The following is a 17,460-nucleotide window of genomic DNA, read 5'->3' on the forward strand; positions in this document are numbered from 1 at the left end:
GTTCCCAGATGTCAAAAATCAGAATGTCACAGTGACCAACTTATGCTGACATTTTTGGATTAGACATCCTTTACTGCAGGAAAGCAGCTCATATTATTATTTCTCTTTGGGTTTGTGAAGAAATTCTAACCTTTATAAAAATATAGTGTCCAAATCATACCCTTCTCATATGTATCAACTGATCGATACAGATGACAAAATCAACTCTAATGATCAGCTGTTACAGAATAAGAACACTCTTTTTCAAATATCTTGTGTATTATCACAAAGCAAAAAGTACAGATGTAAAACTCAGAACATTTACATATATCAGAGTGATCCAGTGCATCACAGTTGTATGAAAATACAAACAAAATCTTCTTTTCAGGAGTGTTAGAATATTTACTGCTCATTCTGAATAAACTCCTGCAGCTGAGTGAGTAACATACCTCTCAACCTGGAAACATCAAAAATCTGGACAAGGCCCACGAAAAATAGGTACAAATCTGTATGTTGATTAACATGACATTTGCATACATAATTATGTAACCCTGCCCACTCCTGCGGGATTGTGGGATACCAACTTTCAAATGCAAATTGAAGAACAGACGACTAAAATATGGCACCAGAGTCCCCCTGCAGCCATTCCAATGTTCCATTACCTGGCTATTTCATCCCATTTACCATAAACACTAATGTGCACACTGCTTTACTTCTACAATCATTTGGATTTTATTTTTACATTGTATAGCACAATGCACAAACACTAATAGACATCTGCTAAACAAAGCAATACTGTCTCAGAATAAAAACAGACCACATTAAAATAGCTCCGCCCTTGAAACTCACATTCATTGATACATCACTGAAACCCACACCAAATCCAAAGAAAATGCATCGGGCCAGTGGCGGATAAAGATTACCTTTGGACTGTTTTCAAATCATAGGCCCCTTGCTCACAAAACAAGGAACATACATGTGCTCTTTGATACACTTTCCTGACTTTATTAGATTATATTCCTTGTATAATACGGCACACTTGTTAGACTTAAAGCACATTTTAAATGTATTGTTTGAACATTTTTTCCAGTAGGCAATTAAACAAAATGCATGAACCAATAATGACAAAACTGCCCAATTCAAAACATTTCAATCATAAATGTCTACTTACACACGCACACAGTATATATACATATAAATATATATACATATAAATATATATACATATAAATATATATATTTACATACATATATATATATATATATACACATATATATATATATATATATATATATATATATATACATATATATATATATATATATATATATATATATACACGTATATAAAAAAATGACAGTAGTGTAAGCCATGGGCATCTTGCACAGCTTCTTAAACGTATTTTCAGTTTTTTGCTTGATTTACTTTGATTTGTGTTATCAGACCAACTCAATAGCTGTAAATGTACAACAAAATAAACTAGGTGAACTGCATGTTTTAAGACTTCCAATTTTTAGTCCAAAGTACTGACAGACCCTCTCCTACATTCATCCTGATGCATCAAAACTATCATTGTAATCCAGGTGCTGTTAACTGGCCACTCTTGCTTCTTCTACTGCCTGCAGTGGAAAATGTGTTTTATCTTATAATGCTGGAAAATGTACTGTACTTGTTTAAAAATATTTTCTTATAATCCAGCACACACAGAGCATAATTAAGATTTTCTGTTCTTGAATTTGGGTTAATGATATTTTTTGCTCTTTCCACGGAGGCACAAATGCCCTTATGCATGACATTTTCTCACTTCTGTATCTGTAGCTACACCCTTGACTTGTTACACCCACCCCCATTAAAAGTACAACACAGTACACTATTAGCATTTGTACCTACCCACCGTGGGAGTAGAACAAACACCCTTCTGCATCAAAAGGAAGCATTTACACCCTGTTATGCTATTAACTCTCAGCTCCTTGTAAAATCCACTAGACACTCAACTGTATCTCTCAACTTTGTAGCACAAGAAATCTGAAAAAACACAACATTTATTGGGAGGGACAAAAGCCCAAAAATCAAGGGCACATTTTAAACATTGCTTGCATAATTTTGGAAAGTTGCTAGAATAAAATGTTGTGTTACCTTACCCATTGTTTCACTGCCAAATCTTGAACTCAGGACCCTGTACACTACAGTCACAGCAACATACCACTATGCCAAATCAGCAGTTTCCTGAACTTAAATGGCTATCATTTAGTGAAATCAGTTCTCACTTCTCACCATAGCTCTCAACCTCTTAGCACAAAAAACCTGGACAAAGCCAATAATGGGGGAATATAGCCCTAAACATAGGGACACATTTCAAATACTGATCTTATACACAGAAAATTAACCTCGAAAAAGGGCATAGCAAAATTAATTTAAAATGGGTGGCGAAAGCCAAACACACTCTGGCTAGGCTTATAAATGCCCTAGGGCAGATAGCCTAGTATGAACCTATGAATAAAATGTTTTGTGTTAACATTTACTTTCTGAAGAATATGAAGTCTGAAATTCAAATGCCTGTCATTATTTAGTGAATTCAATCCTTCACTGACTTGCCACAGACATTATGAGGAACAGAACAAAAATATGAGGCATAAATCTGGAGAGACGCGCGCACACACACACACACACACACACACACACACACACACACACACACACACACACACACAACAGCTCTTCTAAACAGCAGCTACACTAGCTTTCACAGCAGGCTTAGGCTTTCATCTTAATGGCACTTAATATCAGCTCTTCTAACCGTAACAGGCAGCTCCACTAGAAAAATGGCAGACTTTCATCATGGCAGCTCCACTGGCTTTCACGGCAGACTTTCATTACGGCAGCTCTATTAGCTTTCCATAAAAATGGCATCTCCACTAGAAAAAAGGCAGGCTTTCATCATGGCAGCTCCACTAGCTTTCACGCCAGGCTTTCATCTCAAGAGCACTTAACATCAGCTCTACTAGAAAAATGGCAGCTTGAAAGCAACCAGAAACACACCAGCTCTTTTAACATCTATGGAAATGGCAGCTCCACACCTCCCACAACATCCATTCGGCAGCCGGAAATACATGAATGTTGAGCCCTGAGCTCAATTCCGAAAGGCTGGCAGGCAGTTTCATGGAGCTGACATCATCACACACAAGATGACATCAGCTGAAAAAGCCACAAAGTAAAAATTAAAAATTTAAAATAAGGCGCTGTAAAATTCGGAAATTAAGGGGTGCCACTCAGGAATCGTGGCACCCCATTATTTGGACCCCAAAACTCGGTAAAAACAGAGTAATCCAGGACAGTTGGGAGGTATGTTGAGTAAGTGTAAGTTTATAATTAGCAGAGCTGCTGTTTTGCCTGCTAAGCTCACTGATACTGAGCTAGTCACACAGGCACAAATGATTGCATTTAAACATTTCTAAAGAGCAATTTTCACCAAAAAATTCATATAAAATACTGAGCTAGGGTTTGCCAACAAGCTCAGTCTGCTCACCGATTACAAAGACTGGTGCAGTGGTCATAGAAGGACAGGTCAGCTTCCAATGAGACCCAGTGTGGCCTGTGGCATGGAGGGATTAGTCACAGCCAGGGATTAATATAAAGACTGAATAAAGCCAGTGGTGCGAACAAGTACTACAGTACGGTACAGAAACCTGGGCAGTAAAGGCAGAGCAGATGAGGAAGCTAGAGGTGATGGAAATGAAGTGTCTGAGAAGTGCGTTAGGATGCACACTGTGGGACAGACAAAGAAATGAGGAAATAAGAGCAAAATCCAAAGTAGCTCCAATTGCAGAAAAGATCAAACAGAACAGATTGCGATGGCTTGGACATGTGCAGAAAAACTGAAGACTATCTGGGAAGAAGATTTGGAACAGACAGGAAGAAGGTAAGAAGAAATGAGGACCTCCAGCAAAGAGGAGGTTGGACAGTGTGAAAGAAAATGTGTGGCAGTCAGGCATGAGTGCCGAAGAAGGCAGGAGTGTGGCATTGAAATCGAGAAAGATTGTGATAGTTAACGCGATACTCATAAATTGGTACCTTCTTACATAGTTTACAGATAACTGCACATGGTTTATCCTTTTACAGAGACTGTTAAGAAAAAAGACTCTAAGACACTGAACTAAACAGGGACAGGCAACAGTACTAGAAGATAAAGGTTATTTTATTGCATATACACAGTGTCTGAGCACTATGTCAGGTTTTGTCGACTATCTCTGTAAGGTCACAAGAGCTAAGGATGATCAGAACAGGGCTACAAAGCTGAATCAAGGTCTGTACCAGAAAACTAAAAATGAAAGTTTAACAGAACTGTGATGGACAGCCCTGAGGAGAGAAAGGGGATGAGAATGTCATGGGCTATACCTTCACTTGTGTTAAGATAATTAAAGTTCTCACATGGGTAGCAGCTTCCAAGAAAAGGAAAGTACAGTTGTGTACACTTACCATAAATGTAGATGTTCGAGTGTATTCACTGTTGCAGTCGTTACATTTGGGTTATCTGCTTGCAGTAGCCCTCAGCTGGCCTGATTAACAAAGTCTTGCATCCTACGTCAGTCGCTGTCTCTTCTTCCAAGACGTCAGGTTGTCAGGGGTATAAAACATGCAGCCGATGTCATTACATCAGTTTTTCTTGCCCCAGATATCAGGTGCCCCTCTAATGGGGAGCAATTAAATCTATAAATATACAAGGTTATACCTCACCAAAAAGCTTCTAAGCATTGAAAAGGAGAGAAGAGGTATAGCCAAATGAAGTCAGGGGGATGAAGGGAGGGTAACCAGGACTGCAACAGTGAATACGCTCGAACATCTACATTTATGGTAAGTGTACACAACTGTACTATGTTCTTCGTGTTTCATTGTTGCAGTCATTACATTTGGGTAGATTCCCAAAGCTAAGGATGGGAGGAGGAATTTAGATAGCATTAGGGCCAGCTATAAGGCCCTGCAAAACTGCAGTGGCAAAGCCAGCTCTGGATTTAGAGAAAACTGGCAAATGGTAATGCTTGGTGAAAGTATGTACATAATTACAGGTAGCAGCTTCTAGGATGTCCCTGGTAGGTATTCCTCTGAGAAAGGCTGTAGAGGTAGATGCAGCCCTGGTTAAGTGGGATCTAATCCCCTGTGGGGTAGGTTTTCCATGGTGCTTACAGCAGAAATGAATGCAATGGCCTATCCATTTGGAGATGGTTTGCTTTGAAATAGCCTTCCCCTCTGTCCCTGCAGCAAATGCCACCAGCAGTTGTTCAGATTTCCTTTGAGTGTCCAAGTAGAATATAAGTTGCCTGTGCACATCTAAGGAGTGCATTATCCGTTCCCCTTTGTTCTGTGGATTAGGAAAAAAGGTAGGCAAATGAATGGGATGATTAAAGGCCACACTGGATACGACCTTTGGCATGAAAGAGAGATTGGTCCTGAGGGACACCCTGTCCACATGAAAGATGATGAAAGGCTCCACTGCCATAAGGGCCTGTAATTCAGATTCCCTTCTTGTTGAAGTGATGGCTAAAAGGGAAGCTGTTTTCCAAGAAAGGAATTTTAAATCTGCATAGCAGCTGGCTCGAAAGGAGGAATGGTGAGTTTCTCCAATACAAAGTTAAGGTCCCAGGCTGGAGTTGGAGCTCTTCTGGGTGGTCTTAAATTTTTGGCCACACTGAGGAACTGCTTGAGCAGTGGAAGAGAGAAGAGGGGAGGTTCTGTGTTATAATGAGCTGAAATGGCTGAGGCGTGAATTTTTATTGAGGAAAAAGACAGGCCCTTGTGAAGCATCTCAGTTAAGTATTGTAAAATCTGAGGTATATTGGGCACTGCTGTGCTCATCCCTTGAGACTGGTTCCAGGCACAGAATCTTTTCCATTTTTCAGCATAAGATTTTCTAGTACTAGGCCTCCTTGCCTCTAAAATGACATCCATCACTGGTTTACTGAGGGATGGTAAAGGACAGCTTAGGTAATTGGCCAGGCTGCTAGGTTCAGTGTTTGAAGCTGAGGGTGCAGAATCTGGTTCTCCTACCGAGACAGCAGAGTAGGAGTCTGAGGCAGGTGCCATGGGGCCAACAGTGACACACTGTGCAGGAGGGGGTACCAGTGTTGGTGTGGCCAGGCTGGTGTAATCAAAATCATCCTTGGTTTGTCTTGTTTGATCTTCAGTAGTACTTTGGAGGGCAGATGCTGAGGAGGAAAGGCATAAACTGATAGGTTTTTCCAGCTGAAGGACAAAGCATCCACTTTCCAAGCTTGTCTGTGGGGAGTCCTTGCACAAAATTTTTCCAATTGATAGTTCTGGGGGAGGCAAACAGGTCTATATCTGGGCTCCCCCATTTGCTTGTCAACATGTTGAAAATAAACATTTCCTTCATCTACAAGCAAATACACCACATAGGTTGTATAGAGTTGAGAAGTACAGAAAAGTCCCAGCAATGAAAAGGGGGGTGGTGGGTAGGTAACCTGGACTGCAACAGTGAATGCACTCGAACATCTACATTTATGGTAGGTACACAACTGTACTATGTTCATTGTGTTTCACTGTTGCAGTCATTACACTTGGGTTGAATCCCAAAGCTGAGGTTGGGTGGCTGGGCCTAAATAGGATTAGTAGAGGCTACCAGACCCTGCAGAACTGCAGTGGCAAAGCCTGCTCTGGATTTAGAGTAGAGAGGTAAGTGGTAGTGCTTGGTGAAAGTGTGCACTGAACTCCAGGTTGCAGCTTCTAAAATGTCTTTGGTTGGTACTCCTCTGAGAAAGGCTGCTGAAGTGGCTGCTGCTTTGGTAGAATGTGGCCTAATGCCCTTAGGTACTGATTTGCCACGTTGTGCATAACAGAAGCGAATGCAGTGTCCTATCCATTTTGAAATTGTCTGCTTTGAGATAGGCTTTCCTTGTGATCCTGCAGCATAGGCTACAAACAGTTGCTCAGTTTTTCTGAAAACTTTTGTTTTGTCCAAGTAGAATCATAGCTGTCTGTGTATGCCCAAAGTGTGCAGAAGTCTCTCCCCTTTATTCTGGGGATTTGGATAGAAAGTTGGCAAATGAATGGTTTGGTTAAGAGCCACATTGGAAACCACCTTTGCCATGAATGTTGGGTTTGTCCTTAGAGAGACCCTGTCCTGGTGAAAAATGATGAAAGGTTCCACTGCCATTAATGCCTGCAACTCGGACACTCTTCTTGCTGAAGTTATTGCTAGGAGCAGAGCAGTTTTCCATGATAAGAACTGTATATCAGCTGTGCTGGCCGGTTTAAAAGGAGGCAGTGTGAGCTTTTCTAAAACAAAATTGAGATCCCAAGTAGGTATTGGTGCTCTCCTTGGGGATCTTATGTTTTTTGCCCCTCTGAGGTACTGTCTTAGTAGTGGATGTGAAAACATAGGAGGTTCCGTATTGTAATGAGCTGAAATGGCAGAGGCATGGATCTTAATAGATGAGAAAGATAAGCCTTTGTCCAGCATCTCAGTTAGATATTGTAAAATCTGAGGTATATTTGGAACAAGTGGTTCGAGCCCTTGTGCCTGGTTCCAAGCACAGAATCTCTTCCATTTTTCTGCATAAGATTTCCTAGTGCTGGGATAGATTTCCTAGTGCTGGGCTTCCTGGCTTCTAAAATGACATCCATAACAGCAGAGAAGTGTGGTCCAAGTGGCTATATTATCTGCCATGCAGCCAGATTTAAGGTTCTGAGTTGACTGTGCAGAATCTGATTGTTTTGTTGAGTCAGAAGATGAGGAATTTGAGGTAAAGGCCAGGCTGGGCCTTGAGGCAAGCTCTTTAGGACTGGGTACCAGTGCTGGCGTGGCCAGTCTGGGGCAATCAGGATAATTTTTGGCTTCTCTTGTCTGACTTTTAGGAGCACCTTGGGAAGAAGAGGTAGTGGAGGAAAGGCATAAACTGTCAGGGTTTTCCAGCTGAATGATAGAGCATCCACTTTCCATGCTTGTGAGTGATAAGTTCTTGTGCAGAATTTCTGTAGTTGGCAGTTGTGAGGGGAGGCAAAAAGATCTATGTCTGGGAGTCCCCATTTCCTTGTTATCATGCTGAAGACCTATGGATTTAGTTTCCATTTGTGAGGATCCATGAGATTTCTGCTTAGTTCGTCTGCCAGTGTATTTTTCGTTCCTGGCAGGAATTGTGCCTGCAGATGTACTTGATAGGTCAGTGCTGTGTTCCACAAAGTCATGGCTTGCCTGCAGAGGGGGTAGGGATGTGTGCCCCCTTGCTTGTTTATGTACCACATAACTGTGGTATTGTCCGTCTTTATTAGTAGTTGTCCTGGATGTAGTAGGTCCTTGAAAGCTGTCAGGGCATTCTGTACAGCTAGCATCTCTTTTTGATTGATGTGAAGATGCATTTGTTCCTTGGGTCACGTGCCCTGAATGCATTTTCTTGCCATATGTGCCCCCCAGGCATAATCCGATGCATTCGTTGTTATTGTCTGTCTGGCTGTGGGTAAGGTGAAAGGCTGTGCCTTGTTGTGGTGACAGGCCCGGGACCACCATCGAAGCTCCTGTTGTAGGCAGGGAATTAAAGTTATTATTGTTTCCAGGCTGTGGCAATGTTGAGTCCAAACACTTTTTAGATACCATTGTAGTTTCCTCATATGCAGTCTTGCATATGGAATTAGTAGAATTCAGGATGCCATGAAGCCCAGGGCCTGCAGAATTTTTCTTGCAGGGCGCTGGGTCCTTGTTGCCATCATTTGAAAATAATGAGTCAGTTGCCTTTGCTTGAATGGCGTGAGAAGCCATCTGGGCAGTTGTATTTAAGCTTGCACCCAGGAATATTATCTATTGAGAGGGCACTAGTTTTGATTTCTTTTCGTTTACTGTGTACCCTAGGCAAATTAGTAATCTTTTTACAAACGCCAGATGCTGTAGTAGAATGTCCTTGCTCTCTGCTTGAATAAGGCAGTCGTCCAATTAGGGATATATTTGTATTCCTCTTTGTCTGCAAAATGCAATTACTGGTGCCAGGCATTTTGTGAAGACACTGGGCGCAGTAGATAAGCCAAAGGGCAGTGCAGAGAATTGGTAATGCATTGAGCCAGCTATAAATCTGAGGTATCTTCTGCAAGATTGTCTGATTGGGACATGCAGATATGCCTCCTTGAGGTCCAAAGTAAATAGCCAAGCCTTCTTGCCCAGCATGGGTAGAAGTTGCTGCAGTGTTAACATTTTGAATTTTGGAACATCGAGGAAAGTATTTAGAATTGACAGGTCCAGTATTGGTCTCCAGGCTTTGTCCTTTCTGGGTACTAAGAAAAGTCTTGAGTAAAATCCTTGTCCCTGTTCTTGCTGTGGTACTCTGAATAGTTCCCATGTCCATGAGAGCAGCAATTTGTTTTTGTGCCTCTGCCCATTGGTTTTGTGGCAGGTCCGGCATACCCTTTGATTTTGGAAGGGTGCGAAAGTGGAACCTGTAACCCCGAGAAACAATATTCAGTAGCCACTTGTCCTGGGTAATTGTGTGCCAATTTTGTGAGAAAAGTGCTAGCTTTCCCCCTAGGGGTGTTGCCAAAAAGTAAGTGCTTGGCATTTGTAGAGGGAAGTCATTGGGACTATTTCCTATAAGGTTGTGATTTGTCTTCTCCTCCTTTGGGGGCTGAAGCACCCCATTGTTTAGGTCTGTAGGAGCCTTGGGGCTGAGATCTGCCTCTTGGGCATCTGTATCTGCCTCTTTGTAGCCTGTCTGACACCGGAAAGGACCAATTTTTTTGAAGGCCAGTTTCTGCTAAACCTAGGTGGTTGAACCTGTAAGAAATCCTTTACTGTCTGCATTGATTTTGCTTTATCCTCCATTTTCTTTAGCACCTCTTCTGCCTTAACACCAAACAAAGTATCATGCTGTAGTGGAGCATCCAATAATTTTACTTTAACATGTTCAGGTAAACTTTGTTCTTTCAACCAAGCATGCCTTCGAATGACAGAACCTGTAACTGCGGCTCTACAAGAAGCCTCTAATGAATCAAAATCACATTGCAGAGTATGCTTTCCCACTTGTTCAGCTGCATGCAATAAATCCTGCATTTCCTTACTGTCAGGACTTTGAGTTGGTAAGCATTTTCTGTTTTAACAGACATGAGGTACTGTTGATATTTAAGCATGTGAAACTGGCAGTTTAAAGCCCTTACAGCTAAAGTGGCAGAAGTGTAAACTTTTTCCCCCCATCTATCCAGAGCTATGGAATCCCTATCAGAGGGACAGGGTTTTTAGCAGTGGAAGCCTTAACCCCTTTGGGACCCTGAGAAATTGTTTCTGGGTCCGCAGCAGGGTTTTTGTAAAGAAATTTATGAGAGTCAGGGACCCTGTAGTACCTGTCTGGCTTGACTGGTGCAGGGGGTAAAGAATCAGGAGACAGATTGGATTCAGAGAAAACATCATCAACAATATTAAGCACAGGGGGGATAGCCAGGGGCCTGTGCTGAGGCAATAAAAGAAAGTCTCTGAGCCTTTTCTTGGATTCTGAGTAATCCTGGCTCTCCCAATGGAAATGCTCCCTCATGGTGTGCAGGGTTTCCCCAAAAGAATAATCCTCAGGCGGAGAGGTTGAAGGTATAGATTTGTCTGCATTAGAGTCCTCATAGGGAGGGAGAGAATATCCCTGATCTGATGAGGAATCAGAGGAAATAGAAACCTGGTCAGAGGAATCATAGTCAGTGTCTTGCCTAGGCCTTTTATCAGGAGGGGGATGGGAACCCCTGATCAAAGTAATTAGGTCTTCGGCCATTTTAAGCATCTGTTTCTTTGGCATGGATGACTGTTCTGGAGAATGCTGTACTTGTTTCCTTGTCTTTAATGATATTTTTGACTTTGCCTTGGCTGCTGCAGTGGACTTAATAGTAAGCTGCGAAGGTCTGAAAACACCCTCAGAAGCAGATGCCTGCTCAGCGGCTCCGGACCCATCTGAGGGAATAGTTTCTGCAGACCCAATACCTTGAGTTTCTAGGGGCCTAGATCTCCACGTGGGAGTCAGATATGGCCTGTGGCTCTGAGGTAGCGGGTGTCAGGGGTTGCGAAAGCGCCTCACTGAGAACCGGCAAACCGGAAACTGGCCTAGAAGAGGCTTTGTCGTCAGTTTTGGACCTCGGATGCCTGTCCTTTTCTTTGTCTTTGCATTTTTTATGAATTCCGGTCATCAGTTGTTCTGACGGCATTATGTAGTTAAACCTTCGGCCAAAGTAATGTAAAGCAAAATCAAACAGATGCTTAATAGTGCGTTTGTTGAATCTAGCACAAAACCAACAACTAGTAACGTCGTGGTCAGGGCCTAGGCAAGGAATACAGTAAGAGTGAAAGTCCTTATGAGGTATTTGCTTCCCACAAGAAATACAATTGTTAACTTTTACTGACATCAGTCTGGAGCAAGAAAAAGTTTCCCCAACGGGGTACTTAGCTTTATTGAAGACTTCGGTTCTGAAACTCGATTTCAAAAATCTTAGGAGTCAGCCGACTGGCACTTGGCGAACTGCTTTTGCTTTGGGCACAGCGTGGCAAGAAAGACTGAAGAAAATGGCATTGGTTGCATCTTTTATACCCCTGGCGCACTGATGTCAGGGAAGAGGCGACAGCAACCGATGCTGGACCTAGACTTTGGAACTCTGGCCGAATGCGGGTAGCCTGCCAGCAGGATAACTCAAGTGTAATGACTGCAACAGTGAAACACAATGAACATCGAATTTCAGGAGTCGGCTGACTGCCACTTGCGAACTGCTTCTGCTTCATGCACCACACGGCAAAAAAGACTTATGTAAAGACGTCGGCTGCATGTTTTATACCCCTGACAACCTGACGTCATGGAAGAAGAGACAGCAACCAACGTAGGACCTAAGACTTTGTTAATCAGGCCGACTGAGGGCTACTGCAAGCAGATAACCAAAATGTAATGACTGCAACAGTAAAACACGAAAAACATCTGCAAATGAACAAAAGGGCACAAGTGAAAGAAAAGACAGGCAACATTTTCAAGATAATGTATTTTACTTTACTGTCAAGATTTTGACTGTACAGATCTGAGCACATACTAGGTCAGCACCCTAAAAGCTGCTGAATACAGTAACAGTGCAAGAATTTAAGATAATACTGGTTATAAACACACACATGCCAGCATCCTGCAGAAAAGAATATTTTGAATGAAAATCAAAATTACAAAGTTGGCTCTCTGACAGGAGGATGTGAAAGGGGATCAAGTGGATTGACTAATCATTATCTAAAAATGCACTTACATGTTTCTATGCGACCAGGAAAGTAACAAACCAGCAACTAAAGCAGTAGGTAAACAACAGTTACATACAAAAAAGAAAACTATCAAAACTACAAAGAAAAGCAAACTATGGCGCCAAAGTTGGATTGCAACTTGGCTGCAAAAGGGCTATCTGACTTTAAGAGATCTTTGAAAAATTAATGAGTTTGGGGCTGGCTCTAGATGAGAAAGGAGAAGGAGGAGGAGGAGAAACAAAATATTTCTGAAGAAATTAAGACATAAATTACAAAGAGTTATGCAGCAGTACAAGAGAAATGCAGAAAACCTTGCTGGTTCAAAAGGAGTCATAGTCAACGCCTGCAGGACTAAAGACAGATCCCATGGCTGGCTAGGTTCTCTAAAAGGGGGTTTCAAATGACTTACGCCTTTTAGAAAAGTCTTGCATAATTTGTGTGACATAAGAGAAGAGTCACGGACACCATTGTGAAAATTAGATCTCGCGGCCAAATTAACTTGAATGGTAGAAGCAGATTGGCCGGACTGGAATAAACTGGACAGGTACTCCAGTACTACCGGCACTGGGGCTGAAAAAGGGTCTATCTCTTTTTCCTTCAGCCAAATGGTAAACTTATCCACTTGCTGAGATAAGTAGTTCTGGTGAAAGACTTATGAAATGCAATAAGAATGTCACATACTGGGGAAGAAAGATCAGTCTGCCTGGCAATCACTGAAAGTGGAGGAGCCAAGCTGTGAGCTTCAGGCTGTTCAGGCTGGGTGAATCAGGTTCTGCGGATGGGAGATCAAATCTGGAGTTGGATCGAGAATCCATGGTTGATCTAGCAGGTGAGGCCATAAGAAGGGGAACCAAATTTGCAGAGGCCAATATAGTGCAGTCTTCAACCGGCAGGCATTCTTCAGGAACTGGGGAATGAGAGGAAAGGCATAAAGCAGACCCAAGGGCCAATCGTGGACTGGATCGTCCCTGGGTGACTGTCCCTGAGGGGGAATCAGGGCAAAGTAATTGCTGCACTTGTAGTTGGTTGGGGATGCAAAAAGGTCGCAGCAAGGGAAGCCCCATTGGTTGAAAATCTCCACCACTATAAGAGGATTCAGAGACCACTCATGTGGTTGCAGAATGTACCTGCTCAATCTGTCTGCTATCACACTGGAACTCCAGGAAATGTGTGTTGCCAAAAGAAAGTGGTTGGTAGCAATCACCCATTGCCATATCCTCATGGCCTCCCGACAAAGTAGGTAGGATTTGGTTCTGCCTTGTTTGTTGATGTACCAGACTACAGCCATGTTGTCAGATTGTATTGCAATAGTCCTTGACGGAAGGAGAGGATGAAATGCTTGCAGCGCCAGAAACACCGCCCTCAGTTCTAGGACATTTATATGCAGATGAGCCTCTAGGTCTGACCATGTGCCTTGGACCGTCTTCCCCTGAAAAAGCCCTCCCACCCCATCAGGGAGGCGTCCGTGGTCACTATGGCTTTGGGCTGTTGGAGTGTGATGGGGCGCGACAACTGTGATGGGTTCTGTGACATTCACCAAATTAAGTCTTGTTTACATCTCTGAGTCACCCGAATCTGAGATGATAGAGGAAACTGAAAAGGGTACCACTGGGTGAGTAGTAACCATTGTAAAAGCCTCATGTGAAACCTCGCGAGGGGGACAATGGTGATGTAAGCTGCCATGGAACCCAACAGCTGGAGAACAGAATGTGCTGTCGATCTTTCCCTTGAGAGGATGGGTATGAGTTGTTTTATCCTTAAGATTCTGCTCTGTGGGATCTATGCCATACAGTTCTTTGTATCCAACAGGACCCCAATGAATTCTATGGATTGGGATGGGGATAGGTTGGAGTTTTGCCAGTTTATAGTTATACCTAAACTATCTGCGGTGTGAAGAGAGTATGCCAAGGCTTTTTCCAATAGATGTCTGGTGGGAGCGGTGATGAGCCAGTCATCTAGGTATGGAAACACCCAGAATCCTTGCAGTTGCAGGTGAGCTGTGACAACTGCCATGCACATGTGAACACTCTGGGGGCTGTAGAGAGTCCGAAGGGCAGTACTTGGAACTGGTAATGACTGGCTCCTGCATGGAAGTGAAGGAGTCTTCTCGATGGTCTGTCCACCTTTATGTGGTAGTACGCATCTTGAAGATCTATACAGCACATCCAATCGCCTGCCTCCGATAATGGGAGGATAGACTGTATTGTGACCATCCAGAATTTCTGTACTTCTACGAATTTGTTTAGCACACTGACACCCAAAATTGGTCTCCAGTCCCCGGTCATTTTTGGTACTAAAAATAATCTGGAGTAGAATACGGATCCTATCTGGTATGGTGGGACTATTTAAATGACTCTTTTTCTTAGCAGCTTTGAAATCTCTAATGCTACTTCTACCTTTTGACTGGGTGGAACATTGAGTAAAGCTCCTTAGTGGGGTGGGACAAAGATCGAAGGGAATATGATAACCTCTGGTTATTATCTCTCATACCCAAGAATCAGTGGTAATGGTTAGCCAGGCAGAAGGGTACAAAGAGAAATGACCCCCAACTGCTTCCAAAGGAAAGCAGTTGGGCCGCTCTTCAGAAGCACTGGTAGGACTGGCCAGAGAAAGAATCTCTGGAACCTTGGTTATGTGGACCTCCTCTGCCCCGAAAGGGGCATCTTCCATACAAGTTTCCCCCTCTTTTTTTTTTTTGTGCCACATCTTCCCATTCTTATGGTTTCTGGAGAAACCCCGTTGAGAGGAAGAATAGCGGACACCCACAGCCAAAAGGGTCTTATCGTCCTGTTCACACCTAGCCAGTGTGTCTTTAACCTTGGGTCCAAACAACAAAGAGGCTTCAATGGGAGCATTCAGAAAGGAAGCCTTGAAAGGTTCCACGAAATCACACAAGCGCATCCAGGCATGCCGTCTCATAACTATGCCTGCACCCATTGCTCTAGCTGCTCCTTCTGATGTGTGAGAAATAAAGACGCATGGAGGAGTTAGAAATCGATTCAAGGGTGGCTAACTGTGAGGCCACTTTGCCCTGGATATCATCAGACACAGCTCCAGCCAAGGTTTCAGAGAGCTCAGAAATGAAATCTCTTTGAAGCCTGGTAAAATGTGCCATATAATTCAGGGACCTAACAGCAAAGGTTGCCGATGCAAAGGTACGCTTCCTTAATCTGTCCAGCGCCCGGGATTGTTTGTTGGGCGGGTGGACAGTCTGGCTTTCTCCCAACAGATCCTTCTTTGTTGTGGCCACCACCACCAAGGCATCTTCAGGAAGACCTTTGGACCAGTGAGGCTCACTATCTAGAGGGGGCAGGATTTTATCTGGTCTGCGGGGAATGGCATCATCAGCATCAGGAGCCTTCCATGCACGCTGCATGACGAGCTGGACAAGGTCATCGGCAGGTGGAGTAACCCAAGAGGTAGGGGGATGGGCACAAAAGGCCTGCAGGAACACAGACTCTTCAGAGGTCAGGTTAGAGGGCCACCAATCACCTCTCTGCTTAAGTATTTTGAGGACATCTCCAAAGGATACCTCAGAGGGTAACTGAGGGGATCCTTCCCCATCATCAAAGCCTGTGTCTTCCGTGAGGGACTCTTCTGGGGAGTCCACATGCTTCCTCTTACACAAACTATTGCGATGAACTTCCTCAGGGAGAGAATCTGGAGAAGACGGTGCAAAAGGGGCCTCCAGTGGGAGTGTGTGTTGAGGCCCTTGAACCCGGTGTCCACCAGAGGTGCCTTGTGTAAACTGTGGTCCAGAGGAGGACAGGGACACTGATAGCAAAGGATCACCAAAAGACGCAAGAGCCTTCTTCATGTGTTGGAAGGCTGGTCCATCCGAGGAAGTCATACCCCACTCAAGCAAATCAGCCTGCCAACTCAGAGTCCCTGGATGGATGTGAAAAACAGGGGTACGTATGTCACAGCTAACATCCAGAGCAGTGACTGGAGTGACAAGTCTCTCCTGCCACAAAGGCAACTACGACTCCTTAGTGAGGTCCATGAAAGGAGCCGAAGTGAGGGAAGTCTGTGCTACAGCAGGGGGCTTCAAAGACAATGAAGGAGGAGAATAAGTAGGAGTCCCTGGAGAAGGGTGATCACTCCAAAGGAAGAGGAGTTCCTGGAGCGTTGGGTACCTCTGGCCAAAAGCAATTGATCCACAAGGCGCACCACATCATGTTGCAAGAGGCTTCTAGTGGATCTCACAGACATAGCTGAAGGGGAGTCAGGTCTAGCCAAGGATGCAGGAAACTCAGTGACCACAAAAGGGTCTTTGGATGGTGCTAAAATACACCTTTTTTCTCTGCCATGACAGGAGGAATAAAGAAAAGGAAGGAAGAAGGTACCAACAGTGGTACAAGAAATACCCGAAGGTAAAGCAGGAAAGATTTTACCAACAATGGTAAAGGAGTTACCTCATGGTAAGAAGAAAGATGGGCATAAAAAAAAAACAAAAAAAGAGTTGCTAGATGTGATAGGGTAAGAGATAACTATTTAATGAAATTAGAACAGAGAATAACTGCAATACGATAAAGTATTATCAAAGAAGTTTATTAGCTCAATAGAAGTGGCTTGACACTACTGAATTGCGATGTGGCAAACGAAATCTTGGGTAACAGGGAGAGGGGAATTGTAGATAAGAGTTTAGCTCGAGAGTTTGTGGCTGTCGCGAGCTTTGAAGATGGCCGGCTCGGTTCTGAGATCAGAACCGATAACCCAGGCGTAAGGAATGAATGAGGATTAACAATATCAGATCAACTTTTCCTTGTAGTACTGGCCATGTTGCATTTGCTTTAGTTCTAGATCTTTCCTTTCTTACTCCACTTTTCAAGTATGTGTGATGGTACTAGGCCAGACAACACTGGCCTCTACACACCTTCAGCCCTGTCCAGTGCCCAACCACTGCCAAATATCAAACATGATGCAGTTCCTAACCTAACTACCTTCTAGGAAAACAGAGATATGCTTTGGAAGTCTCATCTGCCCCGCACCCCAATCCTGACTTCCCGCTTACTGAAGTCCAGACAATCTAGAATTACTGGAAGCTGCATTGGGCACAATGAGTCTGTGTTATGGACTGTCCTTAAAGTAAGACTGAGAATTGGCTTTCTCAGTCTGTTCAAAAATGTGACTGTAAATAATATGGTCAGCATGACCTACTATGTTGTTGTTTACTATCAGCTGATTTTTACAGGGGAGTTAGTTCAGTGTCACATTAAACCATACGAGTTCTAATTATGGGGTACTC

General features: G+C 43.4%; 1 protein-coding gene across 1 annotated transcript in view; it reads right to left on the reverse strand.

Moving 5' to 3' along the window:
• MAMLD1 (mastermind like domain containing 1) overlaps window positions 1-17,460 on the reverse strand; it is a 369,676-nt gene that overhangs the window by 276,264 nt on the left and 75,952 nt on the right. The window lies entirely within an intron of this gene.

Source organism: Protopterus annectens, chromosome 15.part0 (genome assembly GCF_019279795.1).
Source record: "Protopterus annectens isolate FY-2018-M chromosome 15.part0, PAN1.0, whole genome shotgun sequence".
Classification (NCBI taxonomy): domain Eukaryota; kingdom Metazoa; phylum Chordata; order Ceratodontiformes; family Protopteridae; genus Protopterus; species Protopterus annectens.